Source organism: Acinonyx jubatus, chromosome D1, assembly GCF_027475565.1.
Source record: "Acinonyx jubatus isolate Ajub_Pintada_27869175 chromosome D1, VMU_Ajub_asm_v1.0, whole genome shotgun sequence".
Lineage (NCBI taxonomy): Eukaryota > Metazoa > Chordata > Mammalia > Carnivora > Felidae > Acinonyx > Acinonyx jubatus.
The window spans coordinates 26531878-26550294 of NC_069390.1; the positions used below are offsets into that span (position 1 = coordinate 26531878).

The following is an 18417-nucleotide window of genomic DNA, read 5'->3' on the forward strand; positions in this document are numbered from 1 at the left end:
GGGGCTCTTGTTAACAGTGCAGAGTCTGCTTGGTATTCTTTCTCTCTCTCTCTCTCTCTCTCTCTCTCTCTCTCTCTCTCTCTCTACCTCTCCCCTGCTTGTATTATATCTCTAAAATAAATAAACAAATATTTTTAAAAAATAAAAAAAATAAAGTCAACACTCAGACTCTGTCCAGAAGCTCTGGACTTGGGAGTCAAGTATTCCATTTCAGCCTCATTCTGCTCACCACAGTCTAGTTGGATAGATATTTCTGAATTTATCTTCTAAAAGCAGGCTCAGTTCAAAGAGACATTTATGACCTTACTGGATGCAGTTGGGGAAGGCTGCCCCAGAGGCCAAAATAAGTCAGGCCCTTGGCAAAGATGTGATGTGGAGACTCTGCCTAAAGCCCCCTTCTCCTCGTCCTTGGGGTCCCTTGCTTACTCCCTTCCAGCCCCCTGCTCTCCATCCTCAAGCCCCTCTTGCTGATCTATGGAATCCACTGACATCAGTCTACTTTTCTCATGCCTCAGTGCATGCCTCCTGTCCATTTCCCACACCCTGCTCCCTGCTCACTGAGAGTGTTCCAGTGCAATCCAAGATGACAAATTGCCTTAACTTATTTAAATATGCATATCTTTAAGGGAGTACACAAAAAGTAATGTCAATGGTGGAAGTTTTAAGTGCCAGTTTAGGCCAGTGAGAGAGATATTTATGGAGAAGGAAATCTTTTTGCTGATTCCTCAAGGATGCCATACGGATATCTAGATTATAGCTCCTTTAATATGTAAGGCAGGCACATCTGTATTTGAGGAGCCCTGGGATCTTTGTCTTCAGAGGCTTTCACAGAGGGAAAGGGAGAGTGACAGCAGGATCAACCCACTTAGAACCCAAGTGCTCCCTTTTTTCCATGACTTAAAATAAGTATTCACCAAGTATTTTATGTACTCTCCTAATTTTCTAGCCTGCCTTCCAGCTTAGTTTGCAGCAATAGGGTTAGCTCTGGCCATAGACTGTGGGCATAAGTGACATGTGCCACTCCTGAGCTGAAGCAGCTAATAGCTGATGTGCCCCCTCTACCTTTCCCTTCCCCTGCCTTAATGTCTTGAAAGTCATTTGTTCTAGACGGTGCACCTTTGAGGAAGGTCAACCAGCCTGCAACAGATATTTGGTGAGTAAGAAATCCATGTTTATTGTTTTAGATCACTGAAATTTTAGGGTTGTTTATTACGGCAGCATAACAGAGCCTATCCTGACTAATACATCATGTAAGATGAAATCTGAACAAGTGTTCATGCTGAATAGGACTGTTGGCACTAATTTCCCATTCCCTGTAACTCGAGAGCTAGAAAGGAAAAATCAACATTTCCCAGACACTTTGAAGGTATCGTTCTAGAAATAAATTCGTTTCCCCAAATAATGCCCTTGTGTGAAACAGCATTATAGTAGAAACATGAATGCTTAGAGCCATTTCGGCCACTGGACTCCTCATTCCAGAGTTTAGTCATAAGCTTCATGGGTGCCAGAGGCACTTGTGGTGAAAGCAGCCAGGGCAGCAGTTTCCTAATCTCTGGATCACAACTACAACGGGATCACTTTGAAATAGTGCTCCCCAGTGGAACGCTCTAGATTTCCACTTCTCCAGCTCTTACAACAGTTCTATAAGCTTGTAATTCCCTGGACTGAATTCCTTTCTTCTTGAAATACATGGAGTGGTGGCTATTTCCTTCACTGAACTCTGGATCTATGTTGCTTTAAAAAGTTTGAAAGCCTTTGAAAATAGATAGCATAGCAACAAAGACGATGTAGAGCACTCCAAAGACTCAAAACTGAGAGATGGCAGATTCTCTGAAACCTCAGAAGTTTGGAGGAAAAAATGTGGTAGAAAGAATTGCCACACAACCATGAGTTCATTTTTAAAATGTAGCATCAATGATTTAATGCAAATCTTTCTCATTACAATTGAAGATGAAAAGGAGGCCCAGTGAATCTAAGTCCCTTCTCCAAGGTGGCACAGGCAGTAAAGGCAGAGCTGTAGTTCAAACTGAGGTCTCCTGAATGTGGATTCTACTAACCATTTTGTAGACTCCATCAAGAAGCCTAACAACAAGCTGCTGGGACTGTCTCATCTGCATATTCCCCCAACTGTCCCAGAGGTGCCCCCAATGTTCTACACACCCCACCTATACATACCCCCACCCAATGGCTGGCTTCCTATGAAGGAAGCAAGGGCAAGCCTTTGTAGACAGCTAGTGAGCATGCAGAGAAAGCCAGCCCAACTCTGCAGGATTGGGAGAAAGTTGAGATTAAGCACTGCCCTAGGGTAAGCAAATGGGAATCTGTCAGTGGTGGCCTGGCTTTGCAGGATTGAGAGAAGGCATACAATTTTAAGAATCCCCCTACCACCAGGAGGGTGCAAGAAGTGTAAAGCAGGTCAGTCCGTAGAAAAGATCTGAGAAAGGCAAAGAATCCCTAGCAGGGCTGAGACAGAAGGTATTTCTCTCCCAAAGCCAGTTGGTAAAGACTGGAGGAGGTGACTGCTTCTTCAAATGTGAAGATGGTATATGTAAGATTTTAAGGAACATGAAAAACCAAGGCAATATAACACTACTAAAGGGACACAATAATTTTCCAGTAACTAACCACAAAGAAATGGAGATCCATGAATTGTTCAATAAATAATCCAAAGTTGTTAATTTAAGAAAGCTCAGTGAGCTACAAGAAAACACAGGACAATTCAATTGAAATCAAGAAAACAATACACAAGTAAAACAAAAACTTTAACAGAGAGATACAAATCATAAAAGAGAACCAAGCAGAAATTCTGAATCTGAAAAATACAATGAATGAAATGAAAAATGCAATGGAAAGCATCACCAGCAGACTTGATCAAGCAAAAGAAAGAATCTGTGCAAAGACAGGTCATTTTCAATTATCCATTTAGAGGAGAACAAATACAAAAGAATGAAAAAAAGTGAAGAAAGCCTATGTGAATTAATGGGATGCCATCAAGCAAAACAACCCATGCATTATTGGAGTCTCAGATGGAAAAGAAAGAAAAAGGTGGTAACCTTATTTAAAGAAATAATGGCTAAGAAATTTCCAAATCTGAGGAGAAATTTAGATATCCAAGTTCATGGTGCTCATAGGTCCCCCAAAAAATCCAACCCAAAAAGATCTTCTCCAGGACACATTTTAATGTAACCATCTAAAATCAAAGAGTCTTTTTAAAGCAGAAAGAGAGGAAAACAAACTCATCACAAACAAAGGAACTCCCATAAAATTATCAGTGGACTCCTTTTTATTTACTTATTTAAATCCAAGTTAGTTAACATACAGTGTAGCAATGGTTTCAGGAGTAGAATTTAGTGATTCATCACTTACATATAACACTCAGGGCTCATCCCAACAAGTGCCCTCCTTAATGTCCATCATCCATTTAGCCCATCCCCCCACCCAACTCCCTCCCAGCAACTCTCAGTTTGTTCTCTGTATTTAAGAGTCTCTGTATTTAAAGGGTTTGCCTCCCTCTGTGTTTTTATTTTATTTTTCCTTCCCTTCCCCTATGTCCATCTGTTTTGTTTCTTAAATTCCACATATGAGTGAAATCAGTGGGCTTCTGAGCAGAAATCTTGCAGGTCAGAAGAGAACAGGATGATGTATTTAAAATGCTGAAGGAAAAAAAAACTTCCAACCAAAAACACATTACCTGGCAAAGTTGTCCTCCAGAAATGAAGGAGAGATAAAGACTCTCCCAAACAAACAAAGCTGAGGTGGTTCATTGCTGGACCTGCCTTACAAGAAATGCTGCATGTTCTTCAGGCTGACATGAAAGGATGCCAATTAGTAACATGAAAACATAGGAAAGTATAAAGCACATCAGTAAAGGTAAGTGTATAGCCAATTCAGAATACTCTAATACTGTAATCTGGTGATGTGTATATCACTTAACTCTAGTATAAAGGTTAAATGACAAAAACATTAAAAATAACTATGGCTACAATAATTGTGAATGGATAGACAATATAAAAATATGTAAATCGTGATATCAAAAATAAAATGTGAGGGGGAGAGTAAAAGGGTATACTTTTTGTATGCAATCGAAGTTATCAGCCTAAAATAGACCACTATAACTAAAAGACATTTTATGTAAGCCTCCTGATAATCACAAAGCAAAATCTATGAAATACATAAAAGATAAAGAGAAGGGAATCAAAGCACACCACCACTAAAAGCCATCAATTAACAAAGGAAGACACAAAAGAGAAAGAAAGGAAAAAAGGAACTACAAAACAGTCAGAAAACAATCAGATGGAATTAGTAAATCCTTGTCTATCAATAATTACTTTCAATCTACATGGATTAAATTCTCAAATGAAAAGGCATAGAGAGGCCAAATATATATATATATATATATATATATATATATATATATATATATATACACAAGACCCAACTACATGCTGCCTAGAAAAGATTTACTTTAGTTTTAAAAGCATATCTAGGTGCAAAGTGAAAGGTTGAGAAAAACAATTCTATGAAAAATGGAAACCAAAAGAGAGCAGAGTAGCTATAATTATATTAGACAAACAGATTTTAAGTCAGAAACTGTAACAAGAGACAAAGAAGGTTAGTTTATAATGCTAAAGGGATCAATTCATCAAGAGGATATAACAACTATAAACATATATGCACCCAACATCAGATCACCTGTGTAAGCAAATACTAACAGATTTGAAAAATAGAATAATAGTAGGGGACTTCAATACTTCACTTTCAACAATGGATACATCATCTACGCAGAAAATCAATAAGGAAACATTGGACTTGAACTATATTTTAGAACCAAATGGACTTATCAGACATACACAAAAATTTTTATCCAAAAGCAGCAGAATATGAATTCTTCTCAGGCACACATGGAACATTCTCCAGGATAGATTATATGTTAGGTCACAAACAGGTCTTAACAAATTTAAGGACATTAAAATCATACAGGTATCTTTCCTGACCACAATGATATGAAACTAGAAATTAACAATAGGAGGGAAATTAGAAAACTCCCAAATATGTGGAAATTAAACAACACACTCCTGAACAAAGAATGGGTCACAAAAGAAACGAAAAGGGAAATCAAAAAAATATCCTGAAGCAAATGGAAATTGAAACACAGCATACCAAACCTTACAGGATACAGCAAAACCAGTTTTAATAGGGAAATTTATAGCAATAAATGCCTACATTAAGAAAAAAGATTGATCCCAAATAAACAACCTAACTTTATACCTCAAGGAGCTAGAAAAAGAGCAAACTAAGTCAACAAAAGGAAGGAAGTTAAAAAAAAAGAAAAAGCAGAGGAGAAATCAATGAAATAGACAAGAAATACAATAGAAAATATCAACAAAACTAAGAACTGGTGTTTTAAAAAGATAAACAAAATTGACAAACCTTCAGCTAGACTAAATAATAAAAAAGAGTGAAGACTCTAATAAATGAAATCAGAAATGAAGGAGGAAATGTAACAAGAGATACCATATAAATACAAAGAATCATAAAAGACTACTAAGAACAATTATAGGCCAACAAGTTGCATAACTTAAAAGAAGTCCAAGAATTCCTAGAAACATACAACCTACCAAAACTGAATCACAAAGAAATAAAAAATCTAAACTGACCAATAGTGAGTAAGGATATTGACTCAGTAATCAAAAACCTTCCAACAAACGGAAGCCCAGGACTGGATTTAGTGGTGAATTCTACCAAACATTTAAAGAAGAATTAATACCAATCCTTCTCAACCCCTTCTCAAAAACTGAAGAGGAAGGAACACTTCCAAATTCACTTTTTGAGGTCAGCATCACCCTGATACCAAAGCCAGGCAACAATACTACAAGAATAAAAAATTATAGTCCAATATCCCCAGTGAATATAGATGCAAAAATCCTCAACAAAACACTAGCAAACAGAATTCAACAACACATTAAAAGGATCATATATCATGATCAAGTTGGATTCACCCCTGGGATACAAGGATGATTCAACATCTGCAAATCAATAAATGTAATACACCCATTCACAGAATGAAGAATAAAAATCATATTATCGTCTCAATAGAAGATGAAAAGGCATTTAACAAAATTCAACATTCTTTCATGACAAGAATTCTCAAGAAATTAGGTATAGAAGGAAGGTACTTCAGTATAATAAAGGCCACATATGAAAGCCCAACAGCTAACATCATACTCAACAGTGAAAAGCTGAAAGTTTTTCCTCTAAGATCAGGAACAAGATAAGAATGTCTACTTTTGCCACTTCTATGCAGTGTAGTACTAGAAATCCTAGGCAAAGCAAGTAAGCAAGAAAAACGAAACAAAACAAAGGCTATCCAATCAGAAAGGAAGCAGTAAAATTGTCTCTGCTTGCAGATGGCATGATCCTACATATAGAAAACCCTATAGATTCCACCCAAACACTGTTGGAACAAATAAATCATTACAGTGAAGATGCAGGATACAAAATTAATGTACAAAAATCAGTTGCATTCCTATACACTGACAACAAAGTGTCAGAAAGAGAAATTAGGAAAACAACCCCATTTATAATAGCATCAAAAACAATAAAATACTTAAGAATAAATTTAAGCAAGGAGCTGAAAGATCTGTATGCTGAAAACTGTAAAACACTGATGAAAGAAATTGAGAAATATATAAAATATTCATGAATTGGAAGAATTAATTGTTGAAATGTCCATACCACCCAAAGCAATCTACAGATTCAATGTAATCCCTATCAAAATTCCATTGATGTTTTTCATGGAAATAGAATGAACAATTATAAAATTTATATATATATATATATAGGAACATTATTTCAGCCATGAGAAAGAAGGAAATTCTGCCATTTGCAACAACATGGATGAACCTAGAAGACATGCTAAGTAAAATTAGCCAGAGAAAAAACAGTATGATCTCACTTATATATGGAACCTTAACCAAAAAAAAAAACAGGAGGGGGGCACCCAGGTGGCTCAGTTGGTTAAGTGTTCAACTTCGGCTCAGGTCATGATCTCACAGTTCGTGAGTTCAAGCCCCACATCAGGTTCTGTGCTAACAGCTTGGAGCCTGGAGCCTGCTTTGGATTATGTGTCTCCCTCTCTCTCTCTGCCCCTTCCCCACTCTCACTCTGTCTCTCTCTCAAAAAATAAAAATTAAAAAAAAATTTTTTTTAAGTCAAACTTACAGAAATGGAGCAGAATGATAGTTATCAGGGACTGAGATATTAAGGAGGTGGGAAGAAGCTGGGCAAAGGGTATAAGCCTTCAGTTACGAGATGAATAGTCTCCGGGGATCTAATGTACAACATGGTGACCATAGTTAATAATATTGTGTTGTGTATTTAAAATTTGCTAAGAAAAAAAATAATAAAATAATGCTAAGAGAGTAGAACTTAAGCGTTCTCTCTCTCTACACACACACACAGGCACACACACACATAAAGAAAAGAAAAAGAAAGAGAAAAAGAAAAAAAAGAAAAAGAAAAAGAAAGGTAACTCTGTGAAGTGATGGATGTGTTAGTTAACACAATTGGGGTAACCATTACACAAAACAGAAGTTATGTCAAATCATCACGTTTTACGTTCTAAATATATACAATTTTATTTGTCAATTATACCTCCATAAAGCTGGGGGAAAACGATAAATTGAGGCCCCCCTCCCTGAGACTTTGACCAATGTTCCTCTGTCATACAATGCCAGCTTTGATTCTTGGTAGAGAGGGTTCACCTTCCTGAACCACTGGGGATCCACTGAGTATTACAAAGGACTATGTGTGGAACAGGCTGTTTGGAGCAGGGGACTATCTGCCACATGCTCACAGCATTTAAGATTGTGAAAGACATGCTTGAAATGAAATCTAATGATCGGTATTCAGTTTTATGGCATGGTTTATAAAAATATACCGTCCTCATAAAGAGCAGCCATTGCCAACCTAAAGCCTGTTAAGTGCCTACAGATTTTATTTCAGAGCTAACGACTTGAGTTCCTCACATGTCTCCACTAATGATGCCTCGCATGACCTTGAGCCTCTAGCTTAAACATCTTGTGCCTCATTTTCTCTGTCTGTAAAGGGAGATAATGACACTAGCTGCTGGATCATGTTGGCAACATGCTTAGAAATCCCCAGATCAAAGGTGATCTGTCTGGACCAAACAAGATGATGATGGTGCTTGCCATCATTAGTGTTGTTATTATTATTGTCGTTATTTGGGGCTGCCATCTTGCAGCCCAGGAAGTAGACATGACTCCCGTGGCTGATTCAGCACCAAAGCAGAATAAGGAAGTGTTTCAGCACTGCAGAAGCTATTGATATAGAGACCACCCATTTCATCGACATGACACGATGGCACATTCCTAGGCTGCCATGTGGAGTGAGGTATTCTCCTCCCTCAGTGTAGGACCATCCCTAGAGTGCCTCCAAATGGTAAATATTTGTCTTTGGAAGAAGGAGGCCAGGGAAGAAGATCCCATCATTTCTTTGGCTATACGGTTTCTATCATCACACAGCCAACTGAAAAGTCCTGGGATCATAGCCAGGAGGCTTTAGATTTGAGTCTCAGCTCCACCAACTAGAATCTTATGGCCTTGAACATAAGCCATAATTTCTCAAGAAAGATCATCATTTCCTGATTGTAAACTAGAATGTTTCACTAAAGTGATTGGCTGGTCTCCTAGTTTTGATTTTTACAGTTACCCCAAAACAAATCACAAGGGATTCTACCCAGGGAAAGTCTTGCCTGGCGTATTTCTCCATAGTGTAATGACAGTATCAGTTACTGCTCTTCCAAAAGGCTGCTGGCCCCTCGCCTACACTTGAGCAGTAATGTTCTAAGTCTGGGACAAGGAAATGTACTGAACTTGTTTTGAAATTTAGCAGCAAACGGGGAACTCAAAATAGAAAGCCAATTCTATGTACCAGTAAACACTTACTGTTGTTTTCAAAGTACGCTCACGCAGGACCATTAGCTGCCTTTATGGGGCCTGTGTAAGGTGCCCCATCTGGGTGGCTGAATTTGAGAAGAAATCTTCTCTGATACATGCTGTTCTATGGACACATGGCTTATAAGCAGACTACACTTTGTAAAAAGACAAAGGCAATGCTATCCCCAGGTAGCTACAGCCCTGTGCCAGAGGCTGAGTCTTGATGAGTGGTACATGAGCTAGATTTCAGCTCCCAGGGAGCACTTTGGCCAACACTCGCATTCCATACATGACAGCCTTGTATTTGTTGAGTCCCAAGGGTTCCATAGAGGCCCTTTATGAACCTCAGATGACTGAGAGGAAGCATCCTCCCTCCCCCAGATCTGATTTTTATTTGCTTTACATGATATTGGCCATCTATGAATGTTTTTGTTTGAACAAAATGCAATTTTAAAAAACCTCAATAATCACTGTGCACATAGGTAACACAGAAATAAATAAAAGGAGATTTTGCTTGGGAATATGCAAAGGCTTGAATCTAGAAAACATATTTTCTTAGACCATGGTAGTTTAGAGAAGTAAACTTGGTAAGGATTTTCAGTCAATGTGAACTCAAGACTACAAAAATTCCTCTCCCTGCCCCACCCCCCACCTGCCCCTTTCTCAAACAGTGTACTTTCTGCCTGGGATCCCTATTCTGCCCAATGTAGCATAAGTAATCTAGTTATTTGCAGGTAAACAAAGTCAAAAAGAGTGTTTTTTAATCACCATTTTGGCTCAATGTGCATGTATGTGTACATACAGGTGTTGTGGGTGCGTGTTGTGGGGATGTGACCCTGCATCTAGGCTGAGAAAGAAGTTACTGCACTGTCTGCATCTGTCTTGGTCCCATTCTGACCTCTGGCTTCAAATGTAACTCATCTGATCCTTACTTGTGTCTCATGCTAACAAATTATCTGAGAGGCAACCATGTTCTCCTCAGATGCCTGCAAGCATGACCCACCCTTCAACTTCTGCCATGGGGTCCACAACATGCAGGCAAGGAGCTCTTGTAGGCCTCTGAGCTTCATTTCTCATTTCCTCTCTCTTCCCTCCCCTCCTGCTTTCTCCCCTTCCCCTCCCCTCCTCCTTATATTTCCTCTCCTCTTTCCTCTTCTTCTGTACCCCAACTTGATGCCACTGGGACACTCAGATATCTGACCATCATCACTCTAAGGCTCTGGGAAAATTGGAAGGCTGTCCCTACACTGTCCCCTCACCAGAGACACCATACCACCATTTCCTCTCTATGGTAGCCTTTCCATGATGAATAGAGAACTGACCTGAAACTTGATGCCTCCCCAGATAACACCCTGGGAAGCCTGAAACAGGTTCTCTTGACTTCAAGGCAGATTTTATCATGCCCCTCCCTGGCCAAGATTCATTTTGTGGGGCGGAGGGATACATGAGATAGGGCCACTCCTACTCCTATCTCACCATCTTACTTCATCTCTACTTTTCTTCTCCCCTAAGGACCAGAGGTCAGCGGTGAGGGAAGGAAATGGCTGATCACATCTACTTCCGGAATCTTCCATCTGAACCCTCAGCAGTTGAACTTAAAACTGGTTGCCATCTCAGTTTGGAAGTCCCACCATGCCACAGATGGTAAAAGAGCCTCAGGATGTAAGCAAGTGGAATATGGAAGGTGTTATAGGGACATTGATTTGTCACATATCATCCTGCCACAAGCTAGCACTAGTGGACAGAGAGAAGCAGAGGGGAGGCTGAAGGGGTAATGCCTGTTAGTGAATGAGAAAACTCGAGGGGAATGAGAACCAAGCAATGGTCCTGCAACTAGCAGCAAGATGGAAAGGATAAGTAAAGATATGCATCAAAAGCTCTTTTTAAAAAATGTGTGTCCCCTACAGCCCAGCAATTCCATTTCTAGGGGGTTAGTTTAAGATAACCAGACAAGTACCCAATGATTATCTACAAAGATGTCCCATGCAGAATTGTTTACAGTGGACAAAAATTGGAAACAATAGGGATCAGATATGTAAATAACTGTGCTCTTGCAATGGAACCTTATGTAACCATCAAAAAATGATGATCTAAGCCACATTTATTTGAGTAAAAAGATATCAGGGTATCTGGCTAAGTGAAAAAGCAGGTTACTAAGCAAAAAATGCAGTGTGATCACATTTTTATTATATGTGTGTGTGTGTGTGTGTGTATGTATATATATGTATTATATATATATATACATATAACTAGTATATATATAATACATATATAACCTATATATATATATAACCAGTATATATATTAATTATATATTTATATATATATATAATATATATATGATTATATTGGGGCACCTGGCTGCTTCAGTCGGAAGAATATGCAACACTTGATCTTGGGGTCATGAGTTCAAGTCCCATATTGGGTGCAGAGATTATTAACATAATAAACTTTTTTTTTAAAATTATGAAAAAGTTTTTGTTTGTGTTCAGAAGACAAGCTGTATGGTTCGGAGAAAACAGAGGAAAACCACTCACACACAAGAGAACTACCAGTTCTCAAAACCTATTGACAAGACCAGTGTTCCCACTCAAGGGGACAGCTCCCCTGTGGCCCCGTCCTTCTCAAAGGGAAGGGTTCTACACTGCAAACAACAGAGCCCCCTGTGGCCAGTTTCAGCAGAAAGACAGTTTAATAAAGGGTGTTGGGACTTGCTCTCTGGGAACAAGGAGTAGATAATACTTCTTTCTCTTCCTTCCACCAAGTACAACTAAAAACCATAGACATTATGTATAAAAAAATCATCAGAAAATTCTCAAAGGTGAGGAGAGGAAGGCAGATGGGTGAGGGACCTCGGACCCAAGGAGTGACATGGAGGTGAGTTTTCTGGGTTTTGTCTCATATATCCCAGACTGGGAGCTGAAGAAACGTGTGGCCCAGAAACGCAAATGATCCCAAACATGAAAAAGCCCCAACAAAAGCCTCCTCTCTCTAGCCAGAAAAGGGTATGAAGACAGAAAACTCTCAGACAGTAACCACATCATGGGGAAAAAGTGCCTCTCCTTACCCAAGCCAGCAAAGACAGAGTGAAGAATCTAGACTCCTCCCTTGTGGAATGTCATGAGGCTCCCCAACCATCTTGCCAGTGTGGTGTCAGAGAAAGCCAAGTCAGGAGCTGGAAACTAACCCCCCACCCCCCTCACTAAATGGGAACAACACCTATGCCCCCATGATGTCAGTGGAGCCCTCATGGGGAGTCTGGACTTCCACCCCTACCTAGAACTATGGAGGTGCTCTGTTCCCTCCCCTCTGGTGTTAGAGAAGGCTTAGGGAAGAGTCAGGACTTTCATCACCATCCAGAGGCAATGAGGCCACCTCTCTTTACTGTAGTGTCCAGTGGAAGACATGTGTGAGTGGTAACAAGGCACTCCTACCCCTTCCAGTCAGAGTGATGTCAGTGAAGGCCTAACAGAGAACCAGAACTCCCACCTCTGGCCTAGAATGAGGAATCCCTCCCCAAGTCGGGTAACAACAGAGGCCAAGTGAGGAGTATGCATTTCTTTTTTCTTTTTTTAATTAAAAAAAAAATTTTTTTTTTTTTGGTGGGCGTCTGGGTGGCTCAGTCGGTAAGCGTCCGACTTCAGCTCAGGTCATGATGTTGCTGTTCCTGAGTTCAAGCCCCGCATCGGGCTCTGCGCTGACAGCTCAGAGCCTGGAGCCAGCTTCGGATTCTGTGTCTCCCTCTCTCTGTCTGCTTCTCCCCCACTCACACTCTGTCTCTCTCTCAAAAATAAATAAACATAATTTTTTTTAATTTTTTAAATGTTTTTATTGATTTTTGAGACAGAGAGAGACAGGGCATGAGCAGGGGAGGGTCAGAGAGAGAGGGAGACAGAGAATCCAAAGCAGGCTCCAGGCTCTGAGCTGTCAGCATAGAGCGCGACATAGGGCTTGAACCTACGAACCGTGAGATCATGACCTGAAGTGAAGTCGGACGCTTAACCAACTGAGCCACCCAGGCACCCCCTTCTTTTTAAAATTTTTTAACGTTTATTTATTTTTGAGAGAGAAAGAGACAGAGCACAAGCAGGGGAGGGCAGAGAGAGAGGGAGGCACAGAATCCGAAGCGGGATCCAGATTCTGAGCTGTCAGCATGGAGCCCAACACAGGGCTCGAACTCACTAACCGCAAGATCATGACCTGAGCCTAAGTCGTATGCTTAACTGACTAAGCCACCCAGGTGTCCCTGAGGAGTCTGTATTTCTAACCTCACCTGGCAGTCACAGGGCAGCACCGACTCCTTCCCCTGCCCAGAGCAATGTCAAAAAAAAGTCAGCCGAAGCAGAAAATGTAAACAAGATTCAGAGTATCAGACATAATAACAAAAATGTCCAGTTTCAATAGAAAATAACTGTTCACACCAAGAACCAAGAAAATTTCAACGTGAATGTAACAGAGACAATCTATAGAGACCAATCTCAAAATGACAGAAACGTTATCATCATCCAACAAGGATTTTCAAGCAGGTATCATACGAATGCTTCAACGTGCAATTATGGACATGCTTGAAATAATTGAAAAAAAAATAGAAAGCTTCATCAAAGAAATAGAACATTTGGTGAATAGAAGATATAAAAGACAACCAAATGAACTGAAAAATACAATAACTGAAATAAAAAAACTCACTGGGCGGGCTCAACAGTAGAATGGAGGGAGGAAAGAAAAAAATCAATGAACTTGAAAGTAGATTGATAGAAATAACCCAGTGTGAACAATGGAGAGAAAATAGGCTGGAATGAAAAACTCAACAGAGCCTCGGGGGCCTGTGGAACAACATCTAACATTCACATCATCAGAGTTCCAGAAGGAGAGGTGAAAGAGGGCAGGGCTGGAAAAGCATTCAAAGAAACTAAAGGCTGAAACTTCCCAAATTTGGCAAAAGACATAAGCCTCAGTTTCAAGGAGCTGAGCGGCAAGCCCCAAACAGGATAAGTGAAAAAAAAAAAAATCCATTCCAGGACACATCATGGTCAAACTTCTGAAAACGAAAGGAAAATAAAAATATCTTTAAAGCAGCTGGAGAGAAACAACACCTTATCTATAAAGGAAAAACAATTAAATCATTGTGTATTTCTCATTAGAAACTGTGGAAGAGGGAAGGGAGTAGTACAACATTATTCAAATGCTGAGGAAAACAAAGCAAAACAAAACAGCACAGCACACACACACACACACACACACACACAAAACAAGCAAATAAATAAAGCAAACCCTGTCAGCTCAGAATCCGGCAGAAATATCCTTCAGGACAACAAATAAGAAATCAAGACATTCTCAGACAAGATTAAATGAGACAGATCGTCAGAGTGGATTTGAAAACTTGGTCTCTCACTTCCAACATAACGATACAGGCAGGTTGAAAGTTAAAAGGATGGGAGAAGATACGTCATGCCAACTTTGATCGAGAGGAAGCAGTTGGCTATATTAATATTTGATAAAGTAAATTTCAGAGCAAAGAAAATGATCAGAGACAGAGAAGGACATTACATAATGATTTTAAACCTTCAGTCCACAAGAATCCTGACCAAACAGTGGAGGTGCAAAATATGGAAAGCAATGTTATCACTAGACCTTGAAAGGGAAACTAGACAAATCCACAATTATAGGTAGAGGCTTCAACATCCCCTCTCAATAACTGATAGAACAACTAGACAGCACTCAACAAGAGCACAGAACTCAACACCACCATCAACCAACAGAATCCAATCGACATTTAGAGAACACTTCGGCCAGCAACAGCAGAATAAATACTCAAGCATCCACGGACCATGTATGAAGATAGACTATATCCTGGGCCATTCAGCAAACCTCCACAAATTTACAGGACTTGGGGGTAGCTCACAAATCTCCTGGGGGGTCGGAGAGTCAGACACGGAAGCTCTGCCACCAAGAACAATTAAGAATCAAGCATTACCACAGGCCTGCTTCCTGCAAAGATGTCCCCGCCACCACCACCTGCCTGGACCACATGCTGCCTCCGCCAGGACCCCAACCATTGCTGGCCCTGAAAATGGGTCCTTTGCGATGCCACCTTCCTGAAGATCAAAGTCCGTTTTGGGGGAGTGGGGGAAGGGAGGCGGTGTCTCATCGAAGGAGCCTAAGTCACGATTCTCTACTCCATGCACAGGGGTGCTGAGAAGGCAGACGCCTAGCTCCTCCATTGGGGAATCAAGAGTCAGAAGGCAGAGACAAACTTAAGAAAATATCCCAGAAAGTCAGGTGCCACCCACATGGGAAATGCCCACTCACTAGCGAATGAAAGCCCCTGCCCCCCTCCCCAGGCCTGCATCAGTCACTGCACTCCACCCTCCACTCCTGGCCCAGGGTCCAGGCTCCTAAGCATTTGCAGTAGGAAGGTCCAGCCCCCCTGCAGAACTCAGGGGCTTTTCTAGCTTCCTCTGCATACCTTTCCCGGACCCGGACTCCCTTCTGACACATGAGAACTCTTAGGTGGAATAAGTCACCAGTTAAAACAAACTCATTGCATACTCCACATTATCTCTCCTTCCAATCTTGCTTGAGTGAATTCTTATCTTCAGGTCGGGTTGTTTTTCATTAGAAATGAATCAGTCTTAGGCACAGGACCAGCTATCTGTCAGGAGGAGCAAGTAAGTGCGGAACACGGGCATGCACACGTATACTGGCACATGACAGAGCTGTTGCTGTCGAGCCGAGAAAGACAAGTGACACATTTACATTCTGCCCCAGACAAACGCTACAAGGTCTCCCTGGTCCCAGATTGAAGAAACCACAGGCACACCGTGTGGGCAGGGAGAAAAGAGCCACTGGAACAGCTCCTCTTGTCACTCAAATAGTCCAGGTTCTCAGCCATCCGTGCAACGTTTTGGACTTCCGGACGAAGGGAGGATGGGTAAGGAGAGAAATGGAAAGTGGTACAGACAGTGATTAAGAGCTTTGGTGTCAGACTGACCTGGGCTCAAATCCCAGCTCGGCCACTGCTTACCGTGTGGCCTTGAGCAAAGTAATCCCTCTGCACTCAGGTTGTTCAACCATAAAAACAAGATAACCAAGGCCTTCCCCTCAAAAATGTGAACAGAATTAAGTGAGATGCTGCTTGTGGAATGTTTGGCACATAGTTTGTGCTCAATAAATCACTGCTGCTCATTTCATTATTAAGGCAAAGTTTAGGGTTTTTTTATCTTTTGTTTTTTTAAGTGTACGGAATACAAAGGACAGAATGCAAGGACAGAATGCTACGGTATTCACACCCTCTTGAAAGCCAGGGGACTGAATTAAAACTTGCTGGGGAAAACCAGAATCTCCCTTCCCTGAAACATAAGCCCCAGGTGCATGGGTGTAGATACGACACGGCACCCAGCCCCAGGCTGGGATGCTGTGCCCACTGTGGCCAGGTTCCACAGAACCAGAGCTGGGCTGGTGGCCCCAGGTGGTCAGAGACTCACGAGGGTTCTCCAGCCATCTACGACAGGGTTTGGGTCCAGCTCCTGGATCTGAGATCTGGGGACACAGAGGCAGCCTGCGGAGGACAGTGTGGCCAGAGGACAAGGCAAGAGGGCACAGGAGCCTGACCTCCTGCAAAGGGAGCCTCCGCCTCATTAAAGGAGGGCCTGAGAACCCAGCTGAGTGAGTATGTCGGGCCAAGTTAAACAAAGACCAATCCGAGGAAACCTACAGGCGGAAAGAGTAAGCACCCTCTCAACATCAGTGAAACTCCGCATACCAGGAACAACCCCTTCCTCAAGACAAAGTGACAGGAGAGTCATTCCCCAGGGAACGTTCCCCCATGGAACACCTCTTGTGTCAGCTGCCAACCGGAAGCCAGGTCAGGAGGCACAAAGACCACATCTGCTTCCAGCAAGTTCTGCCAAGTAGCTTCTGGGTCCGACCGCATGGTTCAAATCCCAGGTCCACGGTGACTAGCTGTGTGACCTTAGGCAAGTTGCTGGACTGATCTGTGCCAGTTTCCCATCTGCAGAAACAGGAAGAGTGATAATCCCAACTGTACAGGAGTGTTGTGCGGATTAAACTGAGGTAAGGTCTGTTGAGTTCTTGCAACTGTGTCTGGAACACATGGAGTGCTTGGGACACAGTGCTCAATGTGATAATTATTGCTATTATTATTATTATTATTATTATTATTATTAATTTTAGTATCACTGACACTCTCCTCCCGACGTGGCTGCCAAGCAAACAGCCTAGGAAACCACCCTCTCTAATTGTTCAGGACCTAGGAAATGGAGACGAGATCCCTACAAAGTGAGGGAGTAAACTGAAGACACGGAGAAGACCTCATTTCTCAAGGTCAACAGGATACATTCAGCAAAAGCAAAGCAGCAGGTGCATCTCAGGCCAGACAGACTCTGGTTCAAAGTCAGGCTTCAACACTGACTCCGTGACATTGGGCGTGTTGCTTAACTTCTCTGAGCTTCTGAACCCTCCCCCCCAACCCCAAATTAGGGATAAAAATCCCTACCACCTCCCTTGCAGATTTATTCCTGCGCGTTAAATAATGTACAAGTGTCCCCAAAAAGGGTTCGCGTGCTGCCTAGCACCTAGTCGGTCCCAGCAGAAACTGGCTCCTTTTCCTCTGTTCCCAGGATGAAATTCTGCAGCGTCTGGCTTAAGTATCATGGCTCTGAATACATCCTCCAAAGTAATAAGAAAATTCTTCCCCACTCCCCACACCTTCTCTCCTCCTGTCTGAATCCAAAGCAACATCCAGAAAATAGTAATAGCTAATCCACTCTTGCCCTCTTACTGTGGGAGGCCCGAGTTCAAAGTCCATCTCCTTTGATGACTGTGCAACATTGGACACATTTCTTCCATTCCCTGGGCTTCAGTATCCTCATTTATAATTGAGGGATGACAAGCCACAACAGCTTATTTGCTGCTTTAGTTCTTTGGGTTCAATTTTGCATTATATATCAAAGGGCCTTAATTTAGGACATGGCAGATAACCGTAGGTGCCCCACATTTTTCACATATTATGTCATTGAATCCTCACAATAATCCTATTCCCCCATGTTTCAGCCTGAAACTCAGGCTCAGAGAGGTCACGCCAGTAACCCAAAGTCACACAGCTGCCCTTCCAGGCTTAAACGGTGATTGCCAGACTGATGCTTTTGGGGGTCCCACCGAGAAAAGGGCTTGGTTGCCCTTGTGGGGAGCAACTCCAGGGCTCCCCAGTGCAAGCTCGGAGACCTGCCCGCAGCGTCAGAGCAGTCTGTGGCTCTCAGCCCCACCCCCTACACAATGTGGGGCCCCTGTTTCTCCAAACGGCAGTGCTCACGGTTCATTTCCAGAAGCCGGGCGCACGGGGACGGGTTTCACAAGGACGTTGCTGGCAGGCCCCTGGTCTCTGTTACTAGAGATTTAGTTGCGAGTGAAAGAGGTCCATTGTGCGTCCTCTGAATGAATA

The 18417-nt window shown here is 41.8% G+C and overlaps 1 long non-coding RNA gene across 4 annotated transcripts in view; it reads right to left on the reverse strand.

Annotated features, from left to right (window-relative positions):
* LOC113603409 (uncharacterized) overlaps nucleotides 1-18417 on the reverse strand; it is a 60124-nt gene that overhangs the window by 29150 nt on the left and 12557 nt on the right. The window lies entirely within an intron of this gene.